This window comes from Martes martes (genome assembly GCF_963455335.1).
Source record: "Martes martes genome assembly, chromosome: 17".
Classification (NCBI taxonomy): domain Eukaryota; kingdom Metazoa; phylum Chordata; class Mammalia; order Carnivora; family Mustelidae; genus Martes; species Martes martes.
Window position 1 is genome coordinate 48,156,045 of NC_137905.1, and position 20,755 is coordinate 48,176,799.

The following is a 20,755-nucleotide window of genomic DNA, read 5'->3' on the forward strand; positions in this document are numbered from 1 at the left end:
ACTGAGACATGGCTGTGTGAATGTGACAAAGCCTATCACTGGCCATTCCAAGTGACCACAAAGATTAGGATGATGAGAGGGCTTTTCTAATGACCTTCCCAAGTCCCCTGCCCATGGGGATCATTCTTCTTTGGTCAGATCACAGGATCTTGTACTCACATCCACTATAACTTTTCATATTGTACGGCCCTTTTTCTGGTTACTTTTTGCTTTCTCTCCTGTAATGTATGCTCCTGATGAATGGAAATTACACTGTCCACGTACATGTGGCAAGTTTAGCATGTAATAGGTGCCAAATAAATCAGTGAATGGACAAGTCTGGGCCTTTGCCAGACTTAATTCTCAGACTGAAAAGATCAGATCATGATATCAAAAGTGCAAGGAAAAGTGCCCATACATGACCCACACATTCAGTGCTGACTCTGGGAAAAGACAGCAGACCCTGGATGTTAAAAAAAAAAGGGGGGGGGTGCCTGGGTGGCTCCATCGGTTAAGCATCTGCCTTTGGCTCAGGTCATGATCCTGAGGTCCTGGGATTGAGCTCCTTGTCAGGCTCCCTGCTCAGCGGGGGAATCTGCTTCTCCCTCTGCCCCTCTCCCCATCCTGTGTGCTTTCTCTCTCTGTCTCTTACTCTCTATCTCAAATAAATCAAATCATTAAAAAAAAAAAAAAAAACCAGACTCTGAAGCCAGACCGCCTGGGTTGGCTATATGCCCTTGGGCAAACTATCTCCTGGTGCCTCAGTTCCCTCCTGTGTACAAGACAGGATGTTGAGAGAACCCATTGCTCAGTGTCATGTGGGAACTCGGTAAGTCATCACATGGGAAGTGCTTGAGGCAGTGTGTGGCATACAATGACCAGTCAATACATGTCTGCCTTCGTGTACTGGACTGCTGGCTAAGTGCTCCTGGTGTCAAAGTAAAATTCAGTCCCTGATCTCAAGGTAGGCAAACTAGGGGGGAGAGAGGTGAGCAAGTAAATTCACAGGAACGTGAGAAGGTCTGCAACACACATTCCATAAGACCGAACAAAGACCCAGGGAACAGGAACCCAGCACAGCCCCGGAGGGGCCCAGGCTGTCAGGGGTTTTGGAGAGATGATAATTGAGCTGTAGCTGAGGCCTGAGGAAACAGCAGGCACTTGCCAAACTGACATGGAAGAAAAAGGCTAATGAGCAACGGTGGCCTTGCGGGTGAAAAAAACACGAGTGCGGAATGCTGGGGTCCAGTCGAAGGCCAGGACACAGACTCGCAGGGCCAGGTGGCTGAGATAATGCTGGGAACATCATCAGGGGCCAAACCTTGGAGAATCTCAAAGAGCCTGAACACTGTGTGGCTATTATGATCATCCTGCAAGTCTGGGTTTGGGAGTCACTTCCTCAGGAAGCCCTCCTTGATAACCCCCACTATATCAGGTACTGTCTGCATCCTTTCAAGCTGCTCTGATAGATTACCACAGACTGGGTGGCTTACAAACAACAGAAATTTAGTTCTTTTTTTTTTAAGATTTTATTTATTTATTTGACAGAGATCACAAGTAGGCAGAGAGGCAGGCAGAGAGAGAGAGGGAAACAGGCTCCCTGCTGAGCAGAGAGCCCGATGTGGGGCTCGATCCCAGGACCCTGGGGTCATGACCTGAGCCGAAGGCAGAGGCTTTAACCCACTGAGTCGCCCAGGTGCCCCCAGAAATTTATTTCTCACAGTCCTGGAGGCTGGGAGCTCACGATAAGGGTGCCAGCACCGTGCAGGGAGGGCCATCTTCTGGATCACAGACTTCCTGCTTCATCCCCACAGGGCTGAACGAGTAGGGGAGCTTTCTAGAGCTTCTTTTATAAGGGCATTGATCTCATTCATGAGGGCTCTGCCCTCATGCCATGATCACCTTCCAAAGCCCTACCTCTTAATACCAGCCCATTGGGCCTTAGCATTTCAACATATGAATTTCAGGGGACACAAACATTCAGACCATGGCAGGTAGCTACCATGGCTGGCATTTCTCCTCTCGAAGCACTACACTGTGGCTGCACAGTTATCTTCCATCTTTGCTATAAGCTCAGGGAGAACAAGGATGGCATTTCCTCATCCAACACATATTTATTAAGTGCCTACTGTCTGCCAGGCAGTGATCTGGACACTGAAGATAGAGCAGTGATAAGGGCTATGGAGACAAAAAAGGGGGGGTGGCAGGGGGATCGGGAGTGAAATGGAGTGTTCAGAAGACTCACCAGGGTGATCTATAGGAAAAGACCTAATGAAGCAAGGGAGTGAACAACACAAGCATCGGTACAAAGAGTATTCTAGACGGAGGGAACAGCAAGCACCAGGACCCGGAGGTGGCAGCACGCATGGCATGTGGCTGATGTGGAGTGAGCGAAGGAAGGAGCACTGGGAGATGAAATAAAAGGAAATGTGGGCCACATGGTATGCGGTCTTCTAGACCATTTCAAGGACTTTGGCTGTTACTCTCATCACATGGGAACAACAGGAGGAACGCGAACAGGAGAGTGACATGATCTCACTTTAGATATCAACAGGATTCCTCTGGCTGCTGTTAAGGAGGGACTAACAGTGGCAAGAGGGGGAGGAGGAAGACCCGGTAGGAGGTTTTCCCGATAACGCTGGCAAGGGATGATGGGGTCTTGGGTCAGGGAAGCAGAGGTGGAGGTAGTCTAATGATACCCCCCGCCCCAGGTATCAATCATGCAGCTTAATCAATTATCACCATGGTCACTCTTGATTCAACTATACCTCTAGCCCTCCCCAAGTCCTCGTGTATTATTTGGAAGTATATCCCTGACACCATATTCATCACATTGTTTAAATCAGAAATATTGCATCATGTTGCTCTAAAAGGTATGAAATAGTTTTAAAGGTGCTAATATGACACCTAAAATAATTAACCTCAATTCTCCAATTTTATCAAATGTAGAGTCAGTTCTCAAATTTCTAATTTGTTGACAGCAACCGAACAATCCGCCGTTCGTTCTTTGTCTTACTCGCCTCAAAGTTTGCATTCCCTGCCTCACAGCATGCAAGGTGAGGATGGGGTTAGTAATTTGGGACCGTTCTCTTTAAACTGTATTCGGATTTCCAACTAGAGAGAGGAGAAAAGTCAAGATGTAAGGACAAAGAGTTAGGGGTCCCCCGAGAAAGATGAGACATCGCTTCTTCACATTAAGAAAAGTCATTTAGTCATTCTGGGTCCCAGCCATCTTGAGATCGAAGCCTGACTGGCACTATGTGCCCAAAGCACCTTCCTCGAAGAACTTCCTGGGATATGTTGAAATTGCAGAATAGACTTATTAATGAAATAGTTAATAATTTTAAGGGAACAAAAGAATGGAAGAATAAACAGCCAATATCAGGACAGGAGATAGCCTGATCCTAACAGGGACAATCAATCAACGGTAAAATTTGCAGAGCTGATTCAAACATGACAAGTGACCAGAAGCATGTTCTTGAGTTCTCTTTTTAGGATCTAAACCCCTTTGAGCACCCAGATACCAGACCAACTGGAGCCAGAGAATTGATGATGCTGATCCTCGCCGGCCCTCAGGACTTCCATCATATCTGAACTCTGCCACCTTAAGATGACTTATGCCCCTCAGTTCCGGGCTGAATTCCCCATTGCACAAGCCCCTTCATGAATACGTATGTGCTGTTATCTTAAGACTTCCCCAAGGGTGTCTGGGTGGCTCAGTGGGTTAAAGCCTCTGCCTTCCGCTCAGGTCATGATCTCAGGGTCCTGGGATCCAGCCCCGCATCAGGCTCTCTGCTCAGCAGGGAGACTGTTTCCCTCTCTCTCTCTGCCTGCCTCTGCCTCTCTGCCTAGTTGTGATCTCTGTCTCTCAAATAAATAAATAAAATCTTAAAACTTTCCCAGTTTTGTTATTCCAGGAGAAACTGCTTTGGAAAATATCCCACGCCCCCCTCCCCACGTGTTCTCCTTTATTCGTTGCAAGTAAAACCCTTCCTTTTCCTATTTTTTTCCCCTTGGTTGTGTCTTTTGGCTCAACACCCACCAAGAAGTGAACCCAGTCTGGGGAAACAAAGATGCCACCCCACCCCGGGGTCGGAACTGCCAAATCCCCAAAACAGCGTTCAGAATCCAAGACTCCAAGAACCTCGGGCTGCTGAGCCCGAATCGCCCCACAAGCCAAGGCCAAGAATGTACAGCCCAAGTGGTTCCCCAAACTCGGAGATGAACTGCTTGAGCCGATCCCTCTCCGCAGCCAGGGACGCTTGGCCCAAACCATTATCCCCGCAAACCTCAGCCAACGCCCTCCTGTTCCCGCCCCGGGCCAGAGATGCGCATTCCAAGACTGACACCAACCCCAACGCGGGGATGCACAGCCCCTATCCCGAAACCAGCATCGGTGCTACCGCAGTCAGGCCCCCAAACCGAGCTCAAGTTCATCCCACCTCTTCCCAGGGAATGCCGGGCGAGCCCCTCAGCACTCCGCCCCGCCGAGGGGGCTCTTTCATTGGCCACCAGTCCCCGCTTCCAACTCCTCCCACCCGCCGACACGGCCGGGTCACAGATACACACCCCCGCCACCCCCATCACCCCCGACGCCTCCAAAGGGGGCGCGGTCGGGACCGGACTCACCTCAGCGCTCCAAACAATGTCGCCCACAGCGGGCGCCTCTGCCCAAAGCGCATGCGCAGGAAGCCTGTGTACTACAACCCCCAGAAGTCCCTGCGCCGCAGTGGCGGCCGCGCCGGGAGGCTGCGTGGGGGATCCGTGACCCTGCGGGGGGCCACCTGCACGCTTGCCATTTATTTGAAACAGTAACAAACAATAGCAATGGTGATAAAATAACAGTGAAATGTTGGCGATAATTAAGGCAAATCACTGTCCACCCGTGATATAAAGGAGGAGCAAGCTTCAATAATCCCACTACCTGGAAACCAACACCTGTTCCCAATTCAGTGAAAACCCTTATAGATCTTATTCTCCGGAAGTATACCCTTTAATTTTATTAACACGCGATTTTCCCATTAAAATTCATTTAAATACTTTTTTCACATTTGAGAGTCCAATATGTTTCCCTTTCTCTGGAGAAGCAGAGAGAATTAACAACCAGTGCCTTCTGCTTTGAGTCAGGTAATAGCACGAATCTGGGAGGGGAGGGGAGGGGAGGGGAAGGGAAGGGAGGAGAGGGGGTCTTATAAAAGACATATTTTCACAAATCATGAAGAGGTGGAACATTTTCAGATTCTCTTTGAGAAGTCTCCCCTATTGGCACTTATGTTTTGCATTTCAAGATTACTGTTAGAGAAAGTTTCTTTTTGTACCATCATGGGGTAAGAAAACTGTGTAAGGATTTCACCAGAGGCCCACAGTTCTGGCCTGGAGGAAAGCACCAAAAAACAAACAAACAAACAAACAAACCAAAACCAAAAAACCCCCCACAAACCCAGGTGAGAAGGTCCTCTCTTTGCCACCTCTAGTCCTAGACTAGACAGATAACTAAAGACCCCCACCTCCTAGCAGCTGGCAGGAGCGGGACACATAATATCCACATATACAGCCTTGCATTGCCACTCATGACACATACAGGGGACATTAAGATTCTTTTGGACTAACTCTTGTCTTTTGATATCTTGACATTAGTTTCATCGTGGTTTAAAAAAAAAAAAAAAAAAACCTAGTAAGATCCGCCAGAGAGATGGGAGTGACCTTTAATTTTGGCAGATCCTAGAACAGTCCTTTTACCAGATGGAGGAAGAGGTTTCCTTTAACATGCTTCAGTCATATCTGTGATAAATATGTGAAACCTCCACATCTGAGTTAATTTACTCCCTTCTAGCCTCTTCTTTTGGACCTCATTTTCTATTACTTTCCCCCTTGCCCATTTTGGTCCAATAACTACCGGGTCGGTAGTATCCCCAGTGCTTAAACACATAGTGACTGACACATAGTAACTACTGATTAGCCAAAGGTCAGTCAGAAGAAAGAATCTGAAAGGTTGGATATGCATGCCATGCATGGCCAAATTACATGATACCACATTACACTGTGACACTGGGGTCCAAGACAAAGCCAGGCTTAGCTGTTTCCAGTGCTCTGAGCAACACATCTGGATGCAGGAGAGCTCCCAAGTGAGAATAAACCAAATCAAATTTCTGACCTACCATCATACCCCCTCATCCTGGTAGACTGAAATACTGAGTTGGTGCACTTCATTCTCTGTCTTGTGCTGGAATAACACTAGGCTGGGTCTTACACCTGAAATATTTATATTCAGGCTAAGGACTGTTCTGAGGAATAGTCACAATTTGTCTAGACCCAACAAAATCTACTCGGAAATAGGTATCTTGGGACACCTGGGCAGCTCAGTCTTTCAAGCGTCTGCTTTAGGATCCCAGAGTCCTGGGACTGAGCCCTCCCTCTCCTGCCTGCTCATGCTATCTCTCTCTCTCTCTCTATCTAATAAATAAACTTTAAAAAAATTTTTAAAAAGGGAAACATATTCTGTCTCTGACTCTACCTTATAAAATGATCACTTGTCACCTGTTGGTAGAATACAATGTTACTATCACAATCAATTTGATATTCTATACCAGACTTATCCACCCTACCAACGCACTTCATCTAGAGGCAACTCGTTCACCATCATTCTTCGTAGGTTATCAACCATTCAGTTTCTGACGCTGCCCACAGAGGGTGATTTTACAACCCTCCAGACGCCCTGAAACTTGTACTAACCTTCCTACCATGCAACACTCAGAGAATGCCAACAGAGTGACATCTTTACTTTTCCTGCTGATTTTGCAGAGAACGCACTGCGTTTAGCGCCTGACACCAAACAATCCATAGCGGTGACAGCACTCCCCTTGACGCTCGTGTACCCCTCACCCCCACTGAAATAGCAGCAGCCGATCAGCACCTGGGTAAACTTTAGGCAACCCAGTGGGACCTTAAGGACAGCCTCTAGCTGGTATAATGGTTAGAACACATCGACGAAGGTCACCTGTTGGCATGATCGTTCCAACCGAATCATTTGCCCATGCTATAGTAGGTACAGTGGTTTGAAGACCCATCCACAGGTTCTCTGGTACCCCTTGCAAGGGGTGGAGTTTAATCGCCCCCACCGGGAAAATTAGTGACCCCTAAGAGAAGAAAGCGGAAGTGATGGTCATGTCAGAGCCTGGGTCACGGAAGGCCCTGTGGCTTCCTGCTTGTGCTCTCCTCTCTGGTCACTTGCCCTGAGGGAAGTCAGTCGCCATGTCGCAAAGGCCCTCGGGTCGTCCTGTAGAGAAGCCCACGTGGTGAGGAACTCAGGCCTTTTCCAACAACCACTGAGAAACTGAGGCCTCCTGTTCAAAGCTCTGTGATGCCCAGAGCCATCTGGGAAGAAGATCCTTTTAGCGCTGATCAAGCATCCAGATGCCTAGCGGCAGCCAGCATGTACCCACTACTTCCACAACACTGGGGAGAGACTGCCCAGGCCAATTTAAGAACCCGCGGTCCTCCCTGTTTTTTTCTTATTTTTTCCTTGCCTTCCTCTATGTTCATCTGTTTTGATTCTTAAATTCTGCATCTGAATGAAATCGTATGGTATTTGTCTTTCTCTGACTTATTTTGCTTGGCATAATGCCCTCTAGTTCCATCCACGCTGTTGCAAATGCAAGATTTCATAAAAACAGAGAGGGAGGCAAATCCGAAGAGACTCTTAACTCTAGGAAACAAACTGAGGGTTGCTGGAGGGGAGGTGGTGGGGGGAATGGGGTTACTGGGTGATGGGCATTAAGGAGGGAACTCGATGCAACGAGCACTGGGTGTTATACACAACCGATGAATCCTTAAATTCTACTCCTGAAACTAAAAACAAAATTAAAATTAAAATTTTGGAGCTTTTAAAAATGCATAAAATAAAATTACAGAAAAAAAGGCAGCTGCAATCCTCCTTAGGAAATCCATTTAGAGAGCTGAACTTTCCAACCACAGACCTTAAAGGTCTGAGGGGCAGGGTCTGTGTTCTTTGGCTGTAAAACCCACGCCACGACTGGAACGATGCCGCTGTTATTCCCCAAAACACTTGAGATTTTTTTTTCCCCAAGCCTCTTCGGAAAGCTAACCATTTCAGCTATGGACACTTTGCTAAAAAGTTAAAATCATTAAAGACATATTCTTTAACTGTTCGTTTAGATAGAATGGGCCCTCCCCCACCTCCCTGTCACACCTACAACTGATTCTTCATGCACTGGCCCAGGCAGCAGAGAGGAGCTCAGCCCACACAGTGCCCCTGGTGATGGGGTCAGACTGGAGGGGCCCCATCCTGGTGCGCTGCCATTTAGGAAACCAGGCTTGGGGGCTCATGGTCCCCGAGGGCCAGAATGCAGAGCGGAGCACCAAAGTTCCTCCCAATTACCCAGGTCACCCTCGTTTCCAACCAAGCCAACAAAAATGATGCATCCAATTATGAGAGCATCTAAGTCACAAATTTCTTCGTTCACCTGTATACCTTATATTTGGTACTGGGTGCCAAGTACGCAGTAGAAAAAGCAACAGCAACAAAATTACAGAAGTTGTGACATGGATCTTTGACATAAGGTACTGTTCCGCCAGACTAATTTTTTAAAAAAATAGCTTTACTATTGTTATAAAATTGATATATGCTCTTTGTTAAAAAGTAAAATACATAAAAGTACACAAATGTATTACACACCCCACATCCCACTTACTAGAAATAAGCAGTTATACTAACCTTTCACACATTTTCATCTCTCTCTCTCTCTCTAAACATACGCACACAAACCGTGTTAACAGAACGGGGCCATATTAAAATGGTTCTCCAACTTTTCTGGTTCACAATAGTTTTGGGGCAACCTTCAATGTCAATGTAAGTGTATCTGAATATTTTTAGTGATCTTCATTCATTTACATGTGCCTTAATTTATTACACTTGGAGTATGACTTTTTTTTTTTTTGCTATGCTAAGAAAATGCTAAGAAACTCAGCCGTACGCATACATCTTTTTCCACATGTGCAACTATTTCCCGAGTATCACTTGCTCCACACTTAGTGCCACTTCAAAGGTTAATACAAACTGAACTTGATCCACTGACAAATTCTTTCCCAAAAGACTACTTTTTTTTGCCCCACCAATAAATTCACAGGTGCACATTTCCACAGATTCCCCACTGATGGTGGCTCTGGTGACTATTTTACCACGGCTATTCCGACAAGTTAAAATGGTGTTTCTGATTCTTTAAAATGCTCTAATGGTTGCCTTGTCTGTTTAAGAACACTATGAATGAAATGCGGCAGAAGAATTATATTCATAACACTAAAATAAATTAACCTATAAATTCAGTGCAATGCCAACGGGCTTTTGCTTTTAAAACCCAATAAAATGAGGGGCGCCTGGGCGGCTCAGTCACTCGAGCATCTGACTCTTGATCTCGGCTCAGGTCTTGATCTCGGGGCTGTGAGTTCAAGCCCCATGTTGGGCTCTGCGCTGGGCGTGTAGCCTACTTAAAAAAAAAAAACAAACAAAACACAAAACAAAACCTGATGAAATGAAACAGCCCCGCAGTTCAGTACAACTTCTCTAGGAGAGCAGTTTATCTCTAGGAGATAAAACACGTTCACCGCGATGGGACATAAAAAGCGTGATGGAGACACATCACCCAGACCTGCAGAGAGGGGGACCCTTCCGCACCCTCCCGCCAACTGTTCGGGCTCTTCTAAAAGCCACTGGCCTCAACCAATGGTAACGTCACCTTTTGGTTTTGGTTTTGGTGAGGTGAGCACTCTTTCCTACATCTGTCCCATCCCATCTGTAGGTATTTCCACCCCCCGCCCCACGAGGAATCCATGTCCACAACCTGCTCATTATCATTCATAAAAGCTCCCTCCTGGGCCGACTCTGATGAGAGTGACGATTTTTACTGAGGCCCCGTCCTACTTCCTTGAGAACAGTCCACCGTGCGACAGACTCTTGGGGACATTTGGGGACAGAATCCTGGGACTCAAGTGCTCTCCCCGTTTCTCAGCCTTCCGGGTCTTCCCTTCCCCTTCAGAAAGGGCTGCCGTGACCAGGTCAGCCCCCTCCCGCTCAACCATGGCCGACCCTACACACCATGTTCCCAAAGGCTTCCTCCCGCGCTGGCGCTCTGGCGACTAGAAAGTTCGGGGTGCCAGCCCCACGCACGCCTACTTGTCGGGTTTCTCGCTGCCGTGCACCCGCTGATGGTTCCGCAGGCCTGAGCTGTAGCTGAAGCCCTTCCCGCACTCCCCGCACTTGTAGGGTTTCTCGCCGGTGTGGACTCTCTGGTGCACGTGGAGACAGGAGCTTCGGCCAAAGCCCTTCCCGCACTCCCCACACCTGTAGGGCTTCTCGCCCGTGTGGACCCTCTGGTGACCCTGCAGGTGGGAGCTCTGACTGTAGCCCTTCCCGCACACGTCACACCTGTAGGGCTTCTCCCCGGTGTGCACCCTCTTGTGACTCAGGAGCCCCGAGCCGTATCGGAAGCCCTTGCCGCATTCGTAACACGTGTAGGGCTTCTCGCCCGTGTGCAGCCGCTGGTGGGTGCGCAGGTTGGAGCCGTAACTGAAGCCCTTGCCGCACTGGTCGCACGTGTAGGGCTTCTTGCCCGTGTGGATCCGCTGATGCTTGTAGAGGCTCGACGTGCAGCGGAAGCCCTTGCCGCACTCGGCGCATCTGTAGGGCTTCTCGCCCGTGTGGACCCTCTGGTGGATGAGGAGCCCTGAGCTGTAGCTGAAGCCCTTGCCGCACTCGGCGCACTTGTAGGGCTTCTCGCCCGTGTGCGTCCTCTGATGGATGAGCAGGTCGGAGCTGTAGATGAAGCCCTTCCCGCACGCGCCACACACGAAGGGCCGCTCGCCCGTGTGCACCCGCTGGTGACTGTGCAGGTCCGAGTTCCGCCGGAAGCCCTTCCCGCACTCGCCGCACTTGTAGGGCTTCTCGCCGGTGTGAACCCGCTGGTGCACGTGCAGGTCCGAGCTGCGGCCGAAGCCCTTCCCGCACTCGCACTTGTAGGGCTTCTCGCCCGTGTGCAGCCGCTGGTGCCTGAGCAGCCCCGAGCTGTAGCTGAAACTCTTGCCGCACACGTCGCACTCGAAGAGCCGCTGCCCGGTGTGGACGCGCTGGTGCGCCTGCAGGTACGAGTTGTAGCTGAAGCCCTTGTCGCACTTGTCGCACTGGTAGGGCTTCTGGGCCGCGTGCGCCTTCTGGTGGCTGCTGAGGTGGGAGCTGCAGGCGAAGCCCTTGCCGCACTGGCCGCAGCTGTAGGGCCTCTCCCCGGGGTGCGCGTGCTGGTGCTTGTGCAAGGCCGACCTGGCGTAGAAGCCCTTGCCGCACTCGCCACACGTGTAGGGCTTCTCGCCCGTGTGCAGCCGCTGGTGCACCTGCAGCACCGAGCTGTAGCTGAAGCCCTTCCCGCACTCGCCGCACTTGTACGGCTTCTCGCCCGTGTGCACCCTCTGATGGACCAGCAGGTTGGAGCTGCGGCCGAAGGCCTTCCCGCACTCCTCGCACGCATAAGGCTTCCTGCCCGTGTGCACGCCCTGGTGGATGAGGAGGATGGACTGGTACCGGAAGCCCTTGCCACACACATCGCACTGGTAGGGCATCTCGCCAGCGGGGGGCCGGGGCCGGCGGGGCCCGCGCGTGTTCTGCCTCGGGCCCCGGCCCCGCTCCGGACTTTTAGAGGCTCTCTCCACTGAGGCAGGCCTTTGGGATCTCTCAAGGTGGGCAGTCGGCCTCAAGCCCAGACCCAACTCGTTTTTGTGGCTTCTCTCTCTCCAGGGCCCTCTGGGATCAGTGGGAACGCGGGACTCTTCCCTGAAGCCGCTTCCACGTTCGTTTCCTGTCCGGTCATGCTCTGGCGGTTTAGGGCGATGATGAAGTACCAGCTTTTTAACGCGGTCCTTTCCACACTGACCGCAATCACAGGGTCTCTCTGTTTCAGGTAACCTGTGGTCATTGTGACAACGTGATATCCAGCCAAAGCCGTAACCGTCCCCCTCATGTTTATATATTGTATCTTGCCTGTCAAGTTTTTTACACCTTTCTTGAATGTTCCACGGCTCATTCACAAAGGCTTTCATCCAAGAATCTTGAGCGGGTACCGCTCTTACAGCTTTCCACAGTGGAAACGCTCGATTTTCGGAACCAATGGGTCCCTGAAGACTGCCTACCAAATTGTCCATGTGTGAACCCCGGGCAGGGGCTCCTTCCCACCCTTGGCAGTGAGAAGCGTCTTCTGAGAACTGGAAACTTCTCTCTTGAAGATTTCCTCTATGATCCCGACTCCCAGTTAATTCACCAGCCACCTGTTCCCAGATTTTCCAGCAGGAGACCTCTCTGTAGGAAAGGCACTTTAATTCTCTTTCTGGAATATACTCCATTTCCTTTGCGTTCTTGTCTCCTATGGGGTGAAAGACAATTCAGAGATGAGGATAAACACAGGATGGTCAGGGGTCTCAAGCCAAGTCAGGCTTTCAGACTCGGACCAGTAATAAGCCGAGAGCAAAATTCACCTATGTGTATCCTAACTATCAGGGCACTTCTTTTATGTCTGAAAAAAAAGAAGAGGGTCCTGGTAACACCCTTTGAAGCTAAATGTGAACACGATCCTACTAGTAACAAACTATATCTCATCATCTACTTGCCAAGTGAGAAATTCCCAACAGATTTCTGCAGAGAAAATTCACTTCTCCACGTACCGCTGTCGTTGCTAACAATGGTGATAACATCCAACGTTACTGCAACACTCCGCATGTGCCGATGATCCCCCCAGAATAACACCGATTCCCCAGACATCCCCCTTACCCACAGACAGCAGGTTCCTGAAGTTCTCCAGCATCACGTCTCGGTACAACTTCCTCTGGGCGGGGTCCAGCAGCGCCAGCTCCTCCTCGGTGAAGATCACCGCCACGTCCCAGAAGGTCAATGGCTCCTAAAACGTGAAACACCGTTAACACCAACACCTGCCTGGTGAACGGTAAACTTGGAGTCACTGAGAAGAGCAGGCAAGCCAGCAGGAAGCTGCTCCATCTGGCAGGTCAAACCAAGTTTTGTTAATGTCTGACGCCAGTAATGTCCATTGTAACCAACGGATCTTCCACGGTTATCCCAAGAGCAAAGCACAGAACCCTAACTACTCTTCGCACGGGGTGAGTAAGCACTTCTGAGGGCAATTCCATGGAAATACCATGCTTCATACGGCTGGTTCGTTTAACTTGGAGAATACCAACTTCTCCACCACGACTGTGCCAACAGTAACATTCTCCAAATCACCTTCTCCACCCGAACGACTGGTCTTCACCAACCAGCCCCTCGTCCCTCCACCAGCGGCTGGGCAAATCCTGCTCTTTGCGGCCCGAGCCCCCCACCCCCTACACACACATGCCTTACACGGGCCTCCACGTCCGTGCTGAACAGAAGCAACCCAGGCGTGTTTATGCAACTGTGTCCCCAACCTGCTGAGGCCCTATGAATCACGCTGTGTCATCCTCAGGTATGAACTGAGCCCCAAGGGTTTTTGGAAAGGAGAACTGGGGTGTGAATGCTTTACTAATGTGATACTCTGAGCACTGCAGAAATCACAGTGATTAAAAACCCTGTCCTCGGGGAGCCTGGTTGACTCAGAAGAGCACGCTACTCTTGATCTCAGGGTCGTGAGTTCGAGCCCCATGCTGGGTGTAGAGATTACCAAATAATAATAATAACAATAAAAAACTTAAAAAACCCCTGTTCTCAAGGAGTCTATAAATTAAGACACAGGTTAGCAATGGTCTTCGAAATCAGAGTTTGTGATCTTTTCCGTTCCGTGGACTGATTTAGCAGTCTGGTGATACTACGGACTCTAACGCAGAACGATGTTGTAAATGCGTAAAATAAAACACAAAGGATTGTTTTAAAGGCTAATTATATGGGAATACAATGTTCAAAAATAATAAAACACAAAGGATGTGCTTCTTTGTACACACTAAATATCAAGAACGAATCAACTACTGTATTTTCAAAATAGTCATGAGTGTAATACTTTGAAACATCTACATCAGCTAAGACTTGGTGTGGCTAAAAACAAAAACAAAAACAAAGCAAAATCAGCAAAGGGAAAAGCCCTGTGGGGTGAAGTCTGGAGGAAGCCAGGTGCCAACAGGTGTGCTGCTGTAACCTATCGTAGCCATGACTACAACCACACACTGAGCCCCTTGGGTCCGGCAAATCTCTGAACATGGGGGTGGTCTCAGGGACCCCTGAACCAGAAGGTGAAGTAACCTGGCTGGGGTCACAGAGCCACTTAGAGACAGAGGACTAGTTCTAGCTGAATACCCAGAGTCTAGGTCCAGAGCCACTAAGCCTTAACAACTGTCCTATAAAGGCCAAGATGTGTGTCACCAGGGGACCAGTAATGAGTCTATAAAGCAGATGATATTATAGCTTATATTTACAGAAAAATTACTGTAAGGCAGGCTCTAGCCTAACAACGTTTTTTAAAGATTTATTTATTTATTTGTCAGAGACAGAAGGAGAGAGAGCACAAGCAGAGGGAGAAGCAGGCTCCCCGCTGAGCAGGACGCTGGATGCCAGACTTCATCCCAGGACCCTGGGATCATGACCTGAGCCTAAGGCAGACACTTAACCAACTGAGCCACCCAGGTGTCCCTCTAGCCCAAGTATCTGTGTATGACTGACCTCACTTAATCCTCAGAGAACTCATGGAGAGTGAGAGCTTTCTGGAGGATCAGGAATGTTCTCTCATCTGCTCTATTATCAGTAACTACTCACAAGGTAGTGACTAGTGCTATCTCCGCTTCACTGGTGACAAACCTGGGGTCTCAGAAAGGCAATGTGATTCGTCAAAGACCATATATCTAAGAATCAGTGAGTCAGGACTGGATCTGGGCAAAATGGCTTCTCCATGTGGAGACGACTCTGCTATCCTGTCGCCCCAATGAGGTCAGAGGGGCCAGACCAGGGGAACCCACCTCCCGATTTTGGAAAAGGAGTGCCACTGAGAGAGCACACTTCTGAGCAGAATCCTCGATCAATCCCAAGACTAGAGGCAGTGTAACAGTGGGGAGAAAGCTTGGGCCAGAGGCAGTCTGTCTGACGATTAAATCGATGTGGACCGCCGTTAACTCCTGAATTTTTTTTAGAAGATTTTATTTATTTATTTGACAGACAGAGATCACAACTAGGCAGAGAGGCAGGCAGAGAGAGAGGAAGGGAAGCAGGCTCTCCGCTCAGCAGAGAGGCCAATGCGGGGCTCGATCCCAGGACCCTGGGATCATGACCTGAGCCGAAGGTAGAGGCTTTAACCCACTGAGCCACCCAGGCGCCCCTAACTTCCGAATTTTTATACCCAGCCCTGCCGTCTACACTGAGCCCTACCAACTCCAACTACCACCTGGGTGTCTAAAAGGTATCGTGAAGCAGAAACAGTCCAATCAGAAGTGAGTCTCTCCTCCCAAATAGCCCTCTTCTAGCCTTCTTGACGTGGGTAAACACAAGCACCGTCGACCTTCAAGGTATCCTTGATTCTTTCCTTTTCCTTATTTCTTACATCTAATTTATTAAAAAAAAATCTGCCAATTATTATTCCAAAGTAGACTTCAAATCTCTTTCTCCCTATCATTACTTCCGCCTCTCTAATCCAACTCGTCATTACACTTTGCTTGGATGACTGCAGAAACCTCTCAATTCACCCTTCCTATGCCCCTCAAGGCACCTGAGAGCGATGATCTTGTTTTTAACCTGTCTGCTACCTGTCTGCTACCTGTCTCTCCCTTTTGGAACGCCAGCCCCACAAAAGCAGGGGCGTTCTATCTGTTTGATCTCTGATGTATCACGAGGGCTTAGAATAATGTTTGGCCCGTAGTAGGTGTCCGACAAATGTTTGCTGAGCGAGTAGGGAAAGGAAGAATAATAACTTCTGAACTTTGAAAGCTCAATGTTCAATATAAGTGGTAAAACAATACAGAGATGTACAAGTAACTCAGCGGACCAGAGCACAGAATGCAGGAACAGTCCTGTTAAAGGAAAGCGAAGTCAACTATGCTTTCCCTTCCTCCATATGTATAATATATACACCTATTAAATATATAAACACGTATATGTATAAAAACATACAAAATACATAAATGATAAAAGCAGTACTTTAGTCGACTTGCAAATGAATGAGAAAAATAATAAATGGCACCGTCATGATTGGCTATCCCTCTTAAAGAGAATGAAACTGCCAACCTTAGACCACTTACAAAACCAAGTTACAGCCATATTAGAGATTAAAACGTTTTTAATCTAAATAAAAACCCGTTTACGTGCCTTCTGGTTAAGCTTAGAACACGTAAGGCCTTTGGCAGCTAGGTACGGAACAAGATTTTCAAAAGGGAACTGAACAATCATTTAACGAGGTGAAAATGTTACACTTCTTTACAGTCAACTCACCATTTGCAAAGTCAAGATTGAGAGAAAGTAAGCATTCACACTTCGGATGGGTGAGTTAATAGCCCTACTCTTGAAAGAGCTCCTTTCATTAATTAACACAAATGGGCGAAAGCCTTTCCTAAGCAATTCGCAGATGAGAAAATATAACAGCAGCAAACATAAGGAAGAGCTCATCACACACTGACCATGTGACGAACTGCAAAATACATGGGAGGTCTCAGCCACACAGCCTCCTCCATCAGATTAGCAAAAATGTCTAGTACTGGGAAAGCCCTGGAGGGGGAAATCTTGCCAAAAAAATTTGATCAGAATTCTCAGAGGCGTAAAAATAAATAAATAAGGGGTGCCTGGGTGGCTCAGTGGGTTGGGCCTCTGCCTTCAGTTCAGTTCATGATCTCAGGGTCCTGGGATCGAGCCCCGCATCGGGCTCTCTCCTCGGCAGGGAGCCTCCTTCCCCCTCTCTCTCTGCCCGCCTCTCTGCCTACTTGTGATCTCTGTCTGTCAAATAAATGAATAAAATCTTTAATAAATAAATAATAAAAAATAAAATAAAATAAAATAAAAATAAATCACTGCTATGATTATAGGAAAAAAAAAAAAAGCCTTAAGAGATGAGCTAACCGGCAGAATGAACATCACTGAAGCCCAAGGCAGTGAATGGAGGCCAGAGCAGCCTCCTGGAATATGATGGAAAATTCCAAAGGCGAGAATAAAAGTGAAAGGATCGGGAAGATCGATCCAGAAGTTACACCTTTAATAACAGGAGCTCCAGTAGGTCCAAATGAATAAAATAATAGTAACAGTAGACAACCAGGCAGAAGAAGAATTAATGCCAGAAGATCACAGGACAAGGGCAGTAAGGGGTGACTCTTGCAAGTGACACTCGGCCAAGATGCTGTCAAGTATAAACACAACAGACCTTAGGGGAAAAATTGCTAAAGTGACTGGTAAGCCAGAACAAACTCCGCTCACCGGGACATGAACGGAAAAGCCATGAGAAAAAGACCAGCCCAAGAATGAATGCCAGCTCTCAAGCTATGAATGAGGAATGTCCGGCTGAGGCAATCTGCTGTTTGGGCATAAAGGCAACAGACATTTTCTGGCATGGGAATGCTCGGTGCGGGCAGCCTCCACAGGTGTTCTCTGGGAAAAGCAAACTGTGGAGTGACATTAAGGCAACCAACAGAGAAATCAAAATGAAGCCAGTAAGGAAGAAACTGGTAAAAAGGACAAGTGACAATGACCTCGAGACACAGAACTGAGACAAGCTCACTGTGGGAATCAGTGGGGACAGATCAGAAGGTAATGAGAGTAACAACAGTATCACATCGGGAGACGGTGGGAAGTAAGGAAGTGTTCTTTTTTTTTTTAAGATTTTATTTGTTTATTATAGAGAGGGAGTGCACAAAAGAGAGCGAGAGAGCAGGGGCAGAGGGAGACGGAGCAGTGGACTCGCGCTGAGCAAGGAGCCCGATGCGGGACTTGATCCCAGGACCCTGGGATCATGACCTGAGCCAAAGGCAGACGCTTAACTGACTGAGCCCCCCAGGCGTCCCCATGAGGTGTTCATTTCCTCAGCCCTCAGAGCAAGAAGTTCATCAATAATATTTGAAATTAAAGCATATTCTAAAAGAGTGACTCAAAGTTTCCAAATTTTCCATGTCTTTCCATAAAAAAAGAAAGCTTTACAAAATAATCTCGCAAGTGCTGGAAAAAATATGTACTTAAATTTACAATTGCTTTGATTTCTTTTTCTTTTGACTTAAAGGAAAAGTTAACGCATATGCACGTATCTACCATGTGCATGTGCGTGTGTGAGAAAGAGACAGAAAGTGCAAGCGTGTGCACATCTTTCTACGTCCTAATAGTTTCATCCACTTTATCTCCCTGGACAGCAGCAGAAAATCCACATGAAAACAAATGAAACCGTAATATTCCAGCAATCCAGTATCAATCCAACAAATGACATGATGGAGTCCACTCCACGACATTTTCTGTCTTTCTTTGCTGTTATAAACAACACTGCAATGATCATTCTGCGGACACGTGCTCTGATTTAGAATGAACTTGGAGAGTGGGGAATATTGGAGCAGATGTACACAGAACTTCCAGAAAGGCTAAAAACGTGCCTTGTGATTGCGTGCATGTACCCATTTCTCCGTCGGGCTCACAGTGAATGTCGATCTTTCAAATCTTTGGTCATTTGCTTTAAAAAAAAAAAAAAATCCTACCTTGCTTTAATCTGTCCTGCTTTGACTAACAGAGGTTGATCATCTTTTCATATAATTGTTGGCCGTTTGTGTTTCTTCTTTTCTTCCTTCCTGAACAAGAATGCTTGGGCATTTGAACCCCTCTTCCGAAACTAAAGATACTGTAATTTATAATTTTGTCATAGACGAAATGTCTTTTCCTCTAATATGCTCTTTTAACCTGGTCCATGGGGTACTTTTTGGTAGGGTGTATCATCTGGAGAATATAACATCTGTAAATGAATCAGAGAAAGGTCCCACGGAGGAGAGAAACTCAGGCAGAGACGGATTCATTATCTGGAGTCGCCTGTCTGCTTAATTCAGGCTCGGGCCCTTAGATGAAATGATTATCGATGGGCAGGAGCATGTAGAGCAGAATGGCAAATGATAGCCATGCTGACTTGGGTTCAAATCCAGGATTCCTCGCTCATTTCTTTCTTTCTAACCCTGGATCCCATCACCTCTCTCACATGGCTACTTTGTGGATACACGCAATGGGCAATGTCATTACTTGCCCAATACGTTGTTTTCTCTGTTCCCTTTTACCAACGGAGGGGACATTTTTTCGCTCTGACGCCTTGCGTGTCATTTCTGGAGAAGAGATCTCAACCTACCTGAAACTCGGTCTTGTCCTCTCCATCCTGAGAAAAGGCTGAGGCTTGAGAGCGGAGAGCCGTAGAAGGAGAAGGAAGCCATGAGAAGAGGGGGCTCCCGCCTGGGCTCGCGGACCCTAGCAGTGTCTGCTGCTGCACACACTGGATCGTTCTCCTGCACCTCACTCTTCCTCTCTCCACGCCCGGCTCCGATCCTCCCCCACCACTCACCCTTCCTGAACTCGCACCTCTCTCCCCAGGCCTGGAGGTCCAAGTCTCCATGGTCACCTCTCCTAGGTTTTCCCAGGGTGGCAACGATTTCATTTCTCCTCGGATCTTCCCAAGCCGGAGAAGCAAAAGATCCAGGCCTCCTTCATTCTTGAGGTTCTCCAAGCTCTGACGAGGGGTGTCGGGATGGCTCCCTGGGCTCAGAGGGAAGGACCTGCCTCCACCTTCACACTCCACAGCCTGGTTGGTTCCCATGCTCCAGGGACCTGTGGGCTCAAGAGGGGAACTTGACTTTATGCAGGTCTTTCTTCTGGACCCCAGAGCTCTGGGTCTCCAGTATGGTGCACACCCTCTGGACACCGACTCAGTGGACGCTTACTGACTCGCTGTATGCACAGTCCCTGCTCCAGAGAGACGCACGGTCCACAGAGCCAAGAACACTGCAGACGGCTGCAGACAGTCTGAGAGTTTCTGCGGGGAGGGCCTAGCAGCAGAAGTGTCGCAGTGAGACGCAGGGCACCGCAGCAGGGTGCAGATGCCACAGACACGAGACCTGTGTTCTGTGACGGGGACTCTGGACTGTGAACGCTTTACTAACGCGATACTCTGAGCACCGCAGAAATAAGAACAATCAACCATCCTGTCCTCGGGGTGCCTGGCTGGCTCAGTCAGAAGGAGTGCGCTCCTCTCGCTGGGTGCAGAGATTACTAAAATAATAATAATAATAATAATAAAAACACCTTAAAAAATCTCAGTCCTCAAGGATTCTATAAATCAAGATACAGATTAGCAAAGGTCTTCTAAATCAGTTTGTGATCTTTTCTGTTCTGTCCTGACTTACAGACTCTTACTCAGAAGAACGCTATAAATGTAGAGAATAGAACACACAGGATTATTTTAAAGCCTTATTAATAAAGCCTATTATACCAGAATACAACGTTCAAAAATAATAAGACACCAGGGATGTGCTTCTTTTTACGCATGAAAATATCAAGAATTAATTAAGTACTGTATTTTCAAAATAGTGATGAGCGTAAGTAATATTCTGAAACATCTGCACCAACTATAATATAAAATACCTATGATTTACATGGATAACAGATTCACGGATTCTGATGATAACTATTATGGTTTGTCGCCTGCATTCATAATGAAAGGAAATGCAATTTTTTAGTTCAACGAGTGTTTACTTTTTCCCCACTCAAGTTCATGAACCCTCTACATTACACCCATGGACTGGAGTTCAAAAGCTC